General features: G+C 37.0%; 1 long non-coding RNA gene across 1 annotated transcript; it reads right to left on the bottom strand.

Annotated features, from left to right (window-relative positions):
- Positions 1-4697: 4697 nt before the first annotated feature.
- Positions 4698-10315, bottom strand: LOC138049929 (uncharacterized). Its single transcript, XR_011132491.1, has 2 exons — positions 9794-10315; positions 4698-7832 (listed from the first exon to the last, which is right to left on the bottom strand). It is a non-coding gene; the product is annotated as an uncharacterized lncRNA (long non-coding RNA).
- Between the last annotated feature and the right edge of the window lie 341 nt (positions 10316-10656).

Genomic DNA, 10656 nt, shown 5'->3' with positions numbered 1-10656 from the left:
CGACGAGTCTTTTATCGATTTCCGTACCTCGAGGCTAAAACAACAGGTTACGGCGTGTAAAGGACTCAGTGCTCTGATGCCATTGGGTAGTGAAAAGCGGACGTCTGCCCTCAAATCACAAAGAACTGGTTGAGAAAATTTCCAGTTGAAAAGCCGATATTCAAAATCGAGAGGACTAAAAGCCTGATCTTTCTTGATTGCTTCGAGTTTAATGGTCTATTCTTCAGCGCTCGAAGAGGGTAGAGTGTGAACATAAAATATCACATATGGTCGTAGAGTATTTTTCACATCTTCCATCGTTGGGTCTTTTAACTGAAGAACGAAGACCACGCGAATCAGTTAACAAAACTCCGCGTTTAAGATTACCTTCTTGTTTTCAAGAGAAAACCAACTGCTCTTAAGAAAAATAACGTTTTGGTACGCCTCTCTTGGCCTGTAGGAGATCAAGTTTCTTTTGAATTTAAATATTTAAACAAGTTCGCTAAGCCATAGCATCAATATTGAATCGCAAAGATTAAGTTAGTAATCAACAAGAAATAACAAAAATTGTTTTGCTTTGTCTACTATCTATCGTCTGAGGTAAGAAAAACAAAACCAAGGTATTGTTGTAGGAATCGGCTGATGGTGATCGTCAAACTATTTCCTTATTCAAATCATGATCCACTTGCTGTTTTAACGCAAACAAGACAAAACGCGGTTCCTGAAAGGAATAGCCATCCAAGATGACTTTTTCGTGCGAAGATAAAATTGGCTACAGAATTTTCTGATAAGAATGGGTCCCCGTAATACCTATATCCGGGTTTTATATGATTTCAGATACTGCTTAAATTGCGAAAATCCTTGACCACTTCATCCTCTGGCGGACTCGATATTTATAGAATACGGAGATATGAAGAATAAAGGTCCGTGTAGAAAGTGCTGCTCTGTAGTTTTACCTGAAGGACCACACTTAATCGGATTTTATTCGCAGTCAAAAACTATACTTATAATAAATAGCACAGTGACGCTTATGAGAATCGTAAAAAGTGAGACGTGACTATCTGTTCAGCAAAATAAACAGAAGAACAGAAAATCTCTGCTCATTTGCTTTCATTTGAATGGCTACACTTGAGTATTTCATCCATGTAGTTAGAGTTAAAGGCAACGAGTACAGCATCCAGCAATACAGAAAAAGTACTGCTTGATCAAAAACGTTGATTTGCATGGTGGAACTTTAGGATGTTATCCACAAAAACAAATATTTTGTGGGATTAAATTTTATTCCTTCGAAATCCTTTACACGCAATCGTCGACGTCTTTTGGTCATGAAAGACAACAAGAGCAGAGATACGACCTCAAAAGCATATGCGGCAAATTTGAGACAACAAACAATAATATCTTTAGTGTAATATTGCTACTTTATAGGTTCGGCCGCAGTGTGGGCTACCTAAATGGAAGGAAATTCCGAGTCAGGGTTTTACTGAGTCCATGCATGGGGGATCTTTCTCAAGACGATTTCCAATAATGGTTTGAATAGTAGCTGTATTGGCTGACACAGTAATATAAACAGGTTTTTATTTAGATTTTAAATTTCCTATATTTTGTACGATTCAGGAAGTTTTGTTCAAAGCGTCAGTGATTTCCTTGTTATTAACGTTTAATTAGAGCCTTGTTCCTTGATATTGAAAGGATATTTTCCTGCGAAAATACAGTTCACGATTTCATGTAAAGAAACAGTTCTGCAGCTACTACCGTTAGCACAAAAGCCAAAAGGGGAAAAACGCACATTTTTCTTGAAAAAAAGAAAGTCATGGTTTCCGTCCATTCAACGAGACCCAGGTGTTTTTGGAGAGATGTGAACGATATTTTTTTACTATATTGTGGTTTTCTTTTTCAGCTCTTTATGACTGTCAGGTAAAAATTAAAAAGACATCATTAACTGTGCTTTTGTGTCAGAAGATCATGACATCCCAAATTTATAGGCAAAGCTAAGGAAATGCCTCTTCAGGCTCAAAGAACCAAGATGTACGTTTAAATTTTCCTTCTCCACTCTTGGACGAAGTAATACCGATGTCAAATCTATGATCTCTCGCAACCATATCTAATTTTATGGGGAGAATAATGTGGCTTGATGACTGTGAGCTGTAGTAGTAACAAAAGAGATATAGAAAACCTCTGTTTGCCTATTGGACCAGCTTTGTATAACCAACAATATTTAATAACACTAACTTTAATTAAAAATCGCCGTTTACTGTGCAAAGATATTTGATCACTAAACCGTGGTGTTGACTCAAGCCTTTGTCTCATTTATATGTGTGGTATCAGGTGCCGCTGTCAGAAACTTATTGGTCATTGTTAAACGGTTTGTGAACGTAACTTATTAAACAATAAATAATGATTGGTGATTCCTTGTTGCGTTCTGTGACATTTCGTCAAACATAAGGATGTACACAAACTATGTTCTGTTTCTCGTAAAATTTTGTATAAATCCAAGCTGACGTTTCCGAAATTTATTTTCCTATTTCCTTAATAACTTAGTTTACACAAGATTTAAATTAATCCAATTTCAATTCCGTGGGCATATAATAATATTAGAAACTGAAAAAAAAAACTTGAACGCTTCTGAGATCCTGTCCAACAAATAATGACATTTTTCGTACGGAAAATAATTTTCCTTTTATTTGATTCCTGATAAAGAACTTAAGCAATTATTTCTCATATCTTTTTTTAAGTCACCATTTTTTAACAAGAAACAATGACATGTTTTGTACCAAAAGGCAAACTAATAAGGAAACGCCAAAGCTTCCTTTTACAATCCTCGTTTCTTTCCTTACTTTGTTTTCTTTAAAAAAAATTTATAGCAAATGTGAATTTTCATCTGAAACTTAAAAACAAAAACAAAATCCTCGTCCGGCCTTTTCTGTCACGGAGACTTTCTTTCTATGCATAAAAACAGTATTATAAAAGAGGGAATAACTTATACGGACTACGTTTTTCATGTGAGGCAGTTAAGGATCTTTTTGTCTTCTTCTTGTAAAGTGCTTTTGCATTGGTTTTGAATATCTGAATTTCCAGGGTTTTAATGTTGAGCTTTTTCCGGTAGAATAATTTATTTCTGCGGTGTTGTTTACTGTGAAGACGTCTTGCCAAGTTTGTACGGTCTGTTTGTAATTTTACATTTCCCTTCCAATTCTCGTGCATAGCCAGTTATTTACGATTCGCCTGGATTTAGATTATTCGATATCTTTTGGTATCGGTACCTGCTATGCCTCTGCGTCTTCACAATGTTGATTTTATCTGTCCTTGGTAGCTCTGTATACAGTGAATCTAAATTTAAGAGTATCTGAATGGTTGCACTTGCACGTGTTTCAAGCTGGTCTCTTTGACCTGAGACTTTTTGGAGGATAAATCTCTTGGAAAGCGAAATTTGATCATCCAAAATTAAAGATTCTGTTTGTCAAGTGATATCGACAGGGAAACAAATATACCTTTCACTCAACTTGACTGTCTGGGACTTCAAAGAATCCACGCATTAGTCGCGAAGAGTAAGAAAGGGAGTGCCTTTGTGCTGTGGTCTGTCCTCCATGGGATGATCATGGTTGCAGGGAGGGTACATACTCAGCGATACAAGTCACAACGCTACTCCACAATCCGAGGGCAAAGAAAGATGTGATATGTTGTTAAATGGATATTTTATTCTCAATTGCCAAATTTCAAAACATTGCAATTTCCAAACATTCCAAACAATTTCCAAAAATTTTTACTGGAAGGCAAAATTAAAGAGAAAAGAGAACGGGGGAGGCCAAAAGTTATCTGGATGAAGAACTCCAAGGAATAGCTAGGACACACCTATAATGGATGTGAGACGAGCGGAAGATCGGAACAGCTGGAGATCCATAATAGCCGACCTACTTCTGGTAGATCGCACTTGATGATGATGATGATGATGATTCTCGTACTAAATTGACGGTCTCAGAGAAAACAACTTTCTCTCATGGAGAAACTGGTTAACTCGGTGTTTATATTTTAGAGGATTCTTTGCAATGCACTGTACCGACAAAGTTTATTGCAGCAGCATTTTTTTCTGGTGTTCATCAAAGATGTAAACGAAAGAGCATTGGCTCTTCAGTACGGTTCGTGCTGTATTATTAAATTATCGATTTAGCGCTATAATAATAATTTCCTGCTCATGCGCCTTTGACATCAGTAAACACGCCAAATAATATTACTCTGTCTCGTGAAGTAAACACAGCATTTCCAGCCGTCTAAATAATAAAAAAAATGGTAATCATTTTCTCATTCGAAACTTGGTAGTCATGCACGTATGATATTTTCGCAATTTACACGATTAAGTGACTGCTGTAAGTTGAACAAAAGTCGCTAATGGTTTTAACATTTTCAAAGCATTCCTTCCAGGAAAGACTTGACTATTTTATGCCTTGAAGTTAGTCTTAAGCGTCACAAGGTTTCCTAGCAACCGGCATTACCCTATCCTTGCCAACATAAACTTCTGGAAACGTCTGGAAAATTATACGTAGATCGGTTACACTTTAACATTTCCAGAGTTATTGGCGTTAGAGGACAGATTTACTTTACTAAACGCCGCTGAGAGGGAACGTGAAAAAGCAGCGAATTTGATCACGGATTTCACCAACTGTTTATGTTTTTAAATTATTTACTTATGCCTGGTGTTTGATTACCAATTCCGCTGGCTGGTGTTCTATCATGCCGGCTTTTATTTTGTTCTAGTCGTGGGCCTACAAACCGTGACATTTTAGTCCTTAGATTGATTGTTGCAAATATATTAATCACATATTATTTTTACTAAAAAGATCGGAATTGTATCCGTTTTAAAAGAAGAGGAGACGTACACTTCCCCAAATCTGAATAGAACCTTCTCGGAGATCATTTCCTGTCCGTTGTTTTTAACTGAGTTAAAATTTCTTTTAAGAGCATTTTCCCTAATACTGAATTTGCTGCTTGAGGAAAATGAGGAAAATATATCGAATGTCAACTGGGCAAGTTATTGGTCTCAAGTTCAGGCAAGTTATTGCCATTCTCTACGTTTATAGCAAATTAATGTACTAACACTTTTAGGGCGGTCGTAAAGTCCTTGTAAGCAAAGGAAGCTTTTCACGCCTAGTATCGGTTGATGCGACACCACCTTTAATTGCTGTTTGAGTGATACAACTGAATGTTGGTGGGATATTTTACATGAACCCCCACGATGAGCACTTTCACGGTGCTTCTGGCTTAAATTCAAAATATGTTTAAATTTTCAAAAAAAGGAAATCTCTAATTCGCTATTCGATAGCATAAAATATCGCTTTCGGCCACCCAGTACCTTTGGATATATTCCTCCAATCAGTGGTATATCGCACGTGGGCACAGGAAAGGATCCCTTTCAAGAGCAGTGATGTAATGACATAAGTTGAAAAGTTTCACTTTCAGTCAAGAAAGGTTTTCAAGTCAAGTGTGGGAAAAAAATTCTGAGACAAAAACTGATTACCATTGGTAGAGAAAAAGCCCAGAATAGCGTGTTTGTGTCCCAGGTGCTTGAAAGGTTCACGGGAGTCAGTTCGTTATTTATTTGTGCTTTAATCTTTAAATACTTTAATAAGTTAATCACTTGCATCAGAAATGCTTTTATAAACTGTTTTCCTTGGCTTCAAACATCAGTTTGAAATTCTTTCTTCAAAGAGTCAACACTTCAAAACTGACTTGATTTTTGTTGGGGGACACGCCTTTTTGGCCTGAAAAAAAAACTTGAAATAACTTGAATAGAAAACCTGAAAAACAAGTTTGTATTCCACAACTACAATTTCGTGGTCTTTGTATAAAATTCTTAGGTGTGACAATTCTAATTATCAAAACTGGGTAACAGTTTCTAGAGGTAATCTTTGCGATCTTACACGCGATGGTCCCAATTATCAATGTCCTGTGGAAAGTCAAATAAAAGCTACTGAACATTTGTTTCCTTTTACTGTGTTTGTTTTCCTTTTTTGCAAATGAAACTTTAAAAACGTTTTGTTGATTTTGAACTTACAATTAAAAGGAGAGGTGAAAAGGTTAACACAAAAATAGCTTCTTGAATGTTTACACTCTTCATTCTAGTTTTACTTCAAGATCGCCATTTCCGCTCTTTTTGATTAGATATGATCTTGTTAGAGAACAAACGTCGATTGGACGTAATAGCCAAGGCAGAAGCAAAATAACCTACGTTATCCAACAATAATCGACTCAAGCGACGCCGTAACGTCCTTATGATGTTAGCCTTCGACAATTGCGAAAATAACTTTCTAATAATGTAGTCTTGAGATGACCGTCCAATTGCCAGCAGAATACAGTATGATTGACGCGATCACATTTGTAAGTTATATCTCTTGGATACAAGGTGTTATTAAGTTCAAGTGTCTCCTGTGGAATGAGAAGACATTTAAAAGCCACATCCGGCTTTTGTCTGTTTTGAAGACAAACAATTCCACCCTGTCTGTTGAACAAACTTCCTAAGCACGATAATTCATCATACTGCCTTACCATATTGGCTAATTTCACATCTATATCAATCTATATCCTTTTCCATTTGTTCTTTGAACAAATCTTGCATTAACCGACATTTTTGTGCATAGTTTTCGACACGCTCTCTTTCGTGAGAGGCTGTTTTGTTTTCAAGTGCATTTGAGTGAAGAAATACGGATAAGATAGCAACAGGTGGTTTGGACCCATTTGATATTAAGATGATTACGTCTGCAAAGAACACTTCAATCTTTACATCAATCGGCACAAAAATAATGCTCAGGCGCGTAAACGTGATACGACATTTTAACTCCTTACGAACACGGTAATACCGGGCATTTAGAGACTTATCAAATACATGATAATCACATGCAAGGTAGTCTCAATTCAAAGCTAAATGTTGCCTGGTTAGAATAAAATATGTAACGGCGGGATATTCTGTGGGCGGAGCTCACACACTTACATTAGAGAATTATTAAGCAATTATCAATAAATTCCGATTGCGGCATATGTCTTCACTGTAAGCTTGTTGTTTTTAATTAAGCCTTCGTGAATTCGCATTCTTATTTATAAGAGGACATTGAAGTAAAGGAAAGTATAAAATACTTAAGATTTTTTTTTTATTTCTCAAGCGAGCCAGTTCCTTTGTGCTTTCTGTTAATTTTCCTTTAAAAATTGGGTTCCATTTCTTTTGTACAGTAGCTATAGATTGTTCGTATGACTTTCAAATTTGGGGATTCGGGGATCCAATGTAGATGACCTCTCTGACCGACGGAGGAACTACTGGGTTATTCGGGAGTCGAATAAAAATCTCTTTTGTTGCTGTCGTCGGTTTCGACGATGGGCGAACGACACTGCCTTTTACTGATCATGATGTGTGCGTCTGTGACTGTATCTGTACACGATACGTTATGCCACAAATTGGGCGATGATTGGTGGTTTGGGGGGTGCTGTGTATAATATGGTTGGAATGTGAGCGCACTGTACCAAAATCAAATGCTTTGCTTATGCCGGTAAAAGTATACGTACCTATCAAACTAGTCGGTTGGAAATAATTTCAAATCGAAACTGACATTTAAAGTCGCCAACTGGCAGATGGTAACCAGTTGACTAGACATAAGGTTTGCTTGGTTCTTTTGGCGAAGACCACCGAAGTGAGTCCGATTCGTGATCAAGGCGGGGAAATCGTTTCCCGTAAATCACAAAACCACTTCGCCTCCTGCACTAATAAAGTTAATCCATTTTGAACAAAAAAAGAACTCTCAGGAAATTTAAGGGCTCCAACTGTAGAGTGTGCCATCGCTTGTCGCTGAATTTTGAAGGGTTTCTTGATGAAACTGAAAAACAGAAAATAAAGTAACCAACAGCTCGCTCAGCCTCACCCTGTTTTGGTTTAATCAAATTTAATGATCTAATAGCGTCGTGCAACTTGTTTCAATTTGTCAGATTTGGAAGCACTTCCAACATACGGCGGTCTTTGCGTAACTTGTCATTGAGATGAACAAGAAACCTGGCCAATTTTCAATCAGTGTATTTCTATGGATTTAGTCACGGCAGCATAAAGGTTTCCGGCTTTCATTTGAGCAATAATTCTTAGTTGACATCTTTTGTCCTCCAAATAAAGATCAGGTATTGGTTACGAAAGAGATCGAGTGTTTTGATGATCAACCAAACTGATAATCTAAACCAGCTATTACGTCCTCGTAACTTTAAACAGTTTACTGTGACTTTGGGATCTGCGCTTATAATTATTCACTGTAAGCAGCAATCTGAAACCATGAATGGTTTGATTTTAGTGACGGAAGTTGGAGGGAGTGGTGTTAGATATCTTCATTACAAACAAACTCGCTTTACTGTTGGTACAAACAACGTACAGCTTTCGCAAGTTCAATGTTCACCTCGTTTTTGTAAACACTGAAATCTCAAAAATCGCACTTCCGGAGGTGGAGAAAACAAGATGGCATCTTATAGCGAAGGTCTGTTCTTATCATCCTTAGTGTCAGTTTAGTCATTCATCTTTTGTGACTTCTGTTTAAAGACTTTGTGTTAACTCTTGCTATCTCTATGTCATCCGCTAAGCACAAAAATGGGGTCCTTTTTCACTCTCCACTTTTACTTTAAAAGAAATTCTTAACACCGACCACCTAAATTGAACTTTATTGTGTCTATGGCTTGAATAGATCATTGGCTTCCACTTTGTACACTGAAAATGGTTCTAATAATTTTTGGATTGTTTAAAAAGGAAACACTGTGAATGACTTTCGGGACAATAAAAGCTCATTAACAGTGTACGGGCAGAGAATCTTAACTGTATTATCGAGGTTGGCAGTTTAGTTGACGAGATGTTATTTGTTACAATGGGCGTTTATCATATAAGCAGTTACAAGATGATAGGCCTCGGTTGATTCGGCTTATAAACTCCCTAGCTTATTTAACGATAAATTCTTATTAAGAAATATTACTTTCTGGCTTAGTGGATAGAATAACGTGATGAAATAAATAACGATCAGCTTTATAAGGTTTTTCTTATATAGTTCTTTATCTGAATGGAATGAAGAGAGTTACAAACTCCACGGCGTCATTGGCTTGCATGATTCACATTGACACATGTAGATCTGTTTCATCGGCCAACTTAAAATAACTCTATGCAAATAGACAAACGAAAGACCATTTCCGATGTATAGTGCCTTTGAAGTTGTTTTTTTAGTTTAAAGATCGTGTGGTAGTATATCGTTGGCAAAACGTTCAAAAAGTCTGGTTCTTTTATATTCCAATCGTTAGTTATTTACCTCACAAGAGTGGAATATCGTCTGTGATGCAAATATATGAACAGTTGAGGTATCACCAACAAGCAGTTCGTTTCACTGAGTTAGAACTACACTGCACGATATCCGACATTGAGGTTTGGGATTATTTGACCCACAAATTTAAAATCGAGCTCAAGTGGCCTTTACTAATTCAGCGATAATTTTTTATGTTTGATTATTCATTTCGAAGTTCCACTGCCAAGAATATGTTAAAAGTTTCTGTATTCTTTCCTAAAGAATTTGTTCTTGGTGCCAAAGTACTGAAACACTGGGCAAAATTTGTAAAATTTTCCTTCGAATACCTTCATAGTTTAAGCTTGTTAGCTTTTAATTCAATATGGTCAAAACGGAATCTTCATTGATTTTATAACACCCATAGTTAGCTCAGATATAATGGGTAATTATGATGTTAACAGCAGCAGACGAAAGCATTGTTCAGTTGCGCGCTTATTTTGAATATTACGAACGGCTCGAGTTTTCAAAGTACTTACTTCCATTTTCCCACATGGTTCTTCTGCGCTGAATAGGAAACTGTGATGTTGCAAAGTTCTAGGATTCCATTTTAGTCACAGCTACGTGAGTTGGATACTGTTTTTCATCTTTTTATGTCGAATTGAATTCAAACACATTATCAGACATTCTCCGTGTCGCCCACTTCCTTTGTCTGACTTGTAGGCGAACCAAATCAGCTTACATGTTAAGTATAGCCTGAGTGAACAGTGATAATATGTTTTTTTGTCATGATACACTGCCTTTCGTCTACCATACTGGGACAGGTCCTTCCTCAACTGAAACAATTCATCACGGAACTCAAATCCCGATGAACATTGCTTTAACAATCATTGTAATTGTGTTAAAATGAATCTAAATTCCCTTAATTGGCTCATAAAGAAAGCCTTTATATGAAAGATCCTTGAAAAGAGCGACAGTTTTTACTTTGCGGTACGGTTTTCGTCGTCTTTATCGGCGCTTGGAATGGGAATGTTATTTTAAAATACTACAGATCTGCAATAAGGAAAGACAAACAGCACACACTGAACCTTCTGAGTAACTTGTAGGGCAAGTTGTAGTTCCCGGTGTTGTGGTCTGTCTTCTGTTGTGTATCATGGTTGGGAGGGTAAAAAAAGGGGCCACAGTAATTGGCGCAAGCTGTTGTGGCGCTCTGCCAGCTTGACTGGCAAAGTTAATAAAATAAAATAAAATAAAACTTACCAAGTAATGAATGGCATGAATGAATAACCGTTATTGAACTGTCTTGCCGAATATGCAGCACATTCAGTGAGAAAGGCGTCAGTGTCTTAAAACAAAAGCTAATTGAGAGTTTCGTGGTAGATTTCAGGGCCGTGGCAGGGTG

The sequence above is a fragment of the Montipora capricornis genome, chromosome 5, assembly GCF_036669925.1.
Source record: "Montipora capricornis isolate CH-2021 chromosome 5, ASM3666992v2, whole genome shotgun sequence".
Taxonomy (NCBI): domain Eukaryota; kingdom Metazoa; phylum Cnidaria; class Anthozoa; order Scleractinia; family Acroporidae; genus Montipora; species Montipora capricornis.
Note: the sequence above shows the minus strand (reverse complement) of the source record. Positions and strands in the feature narration are given on the sequence as shown.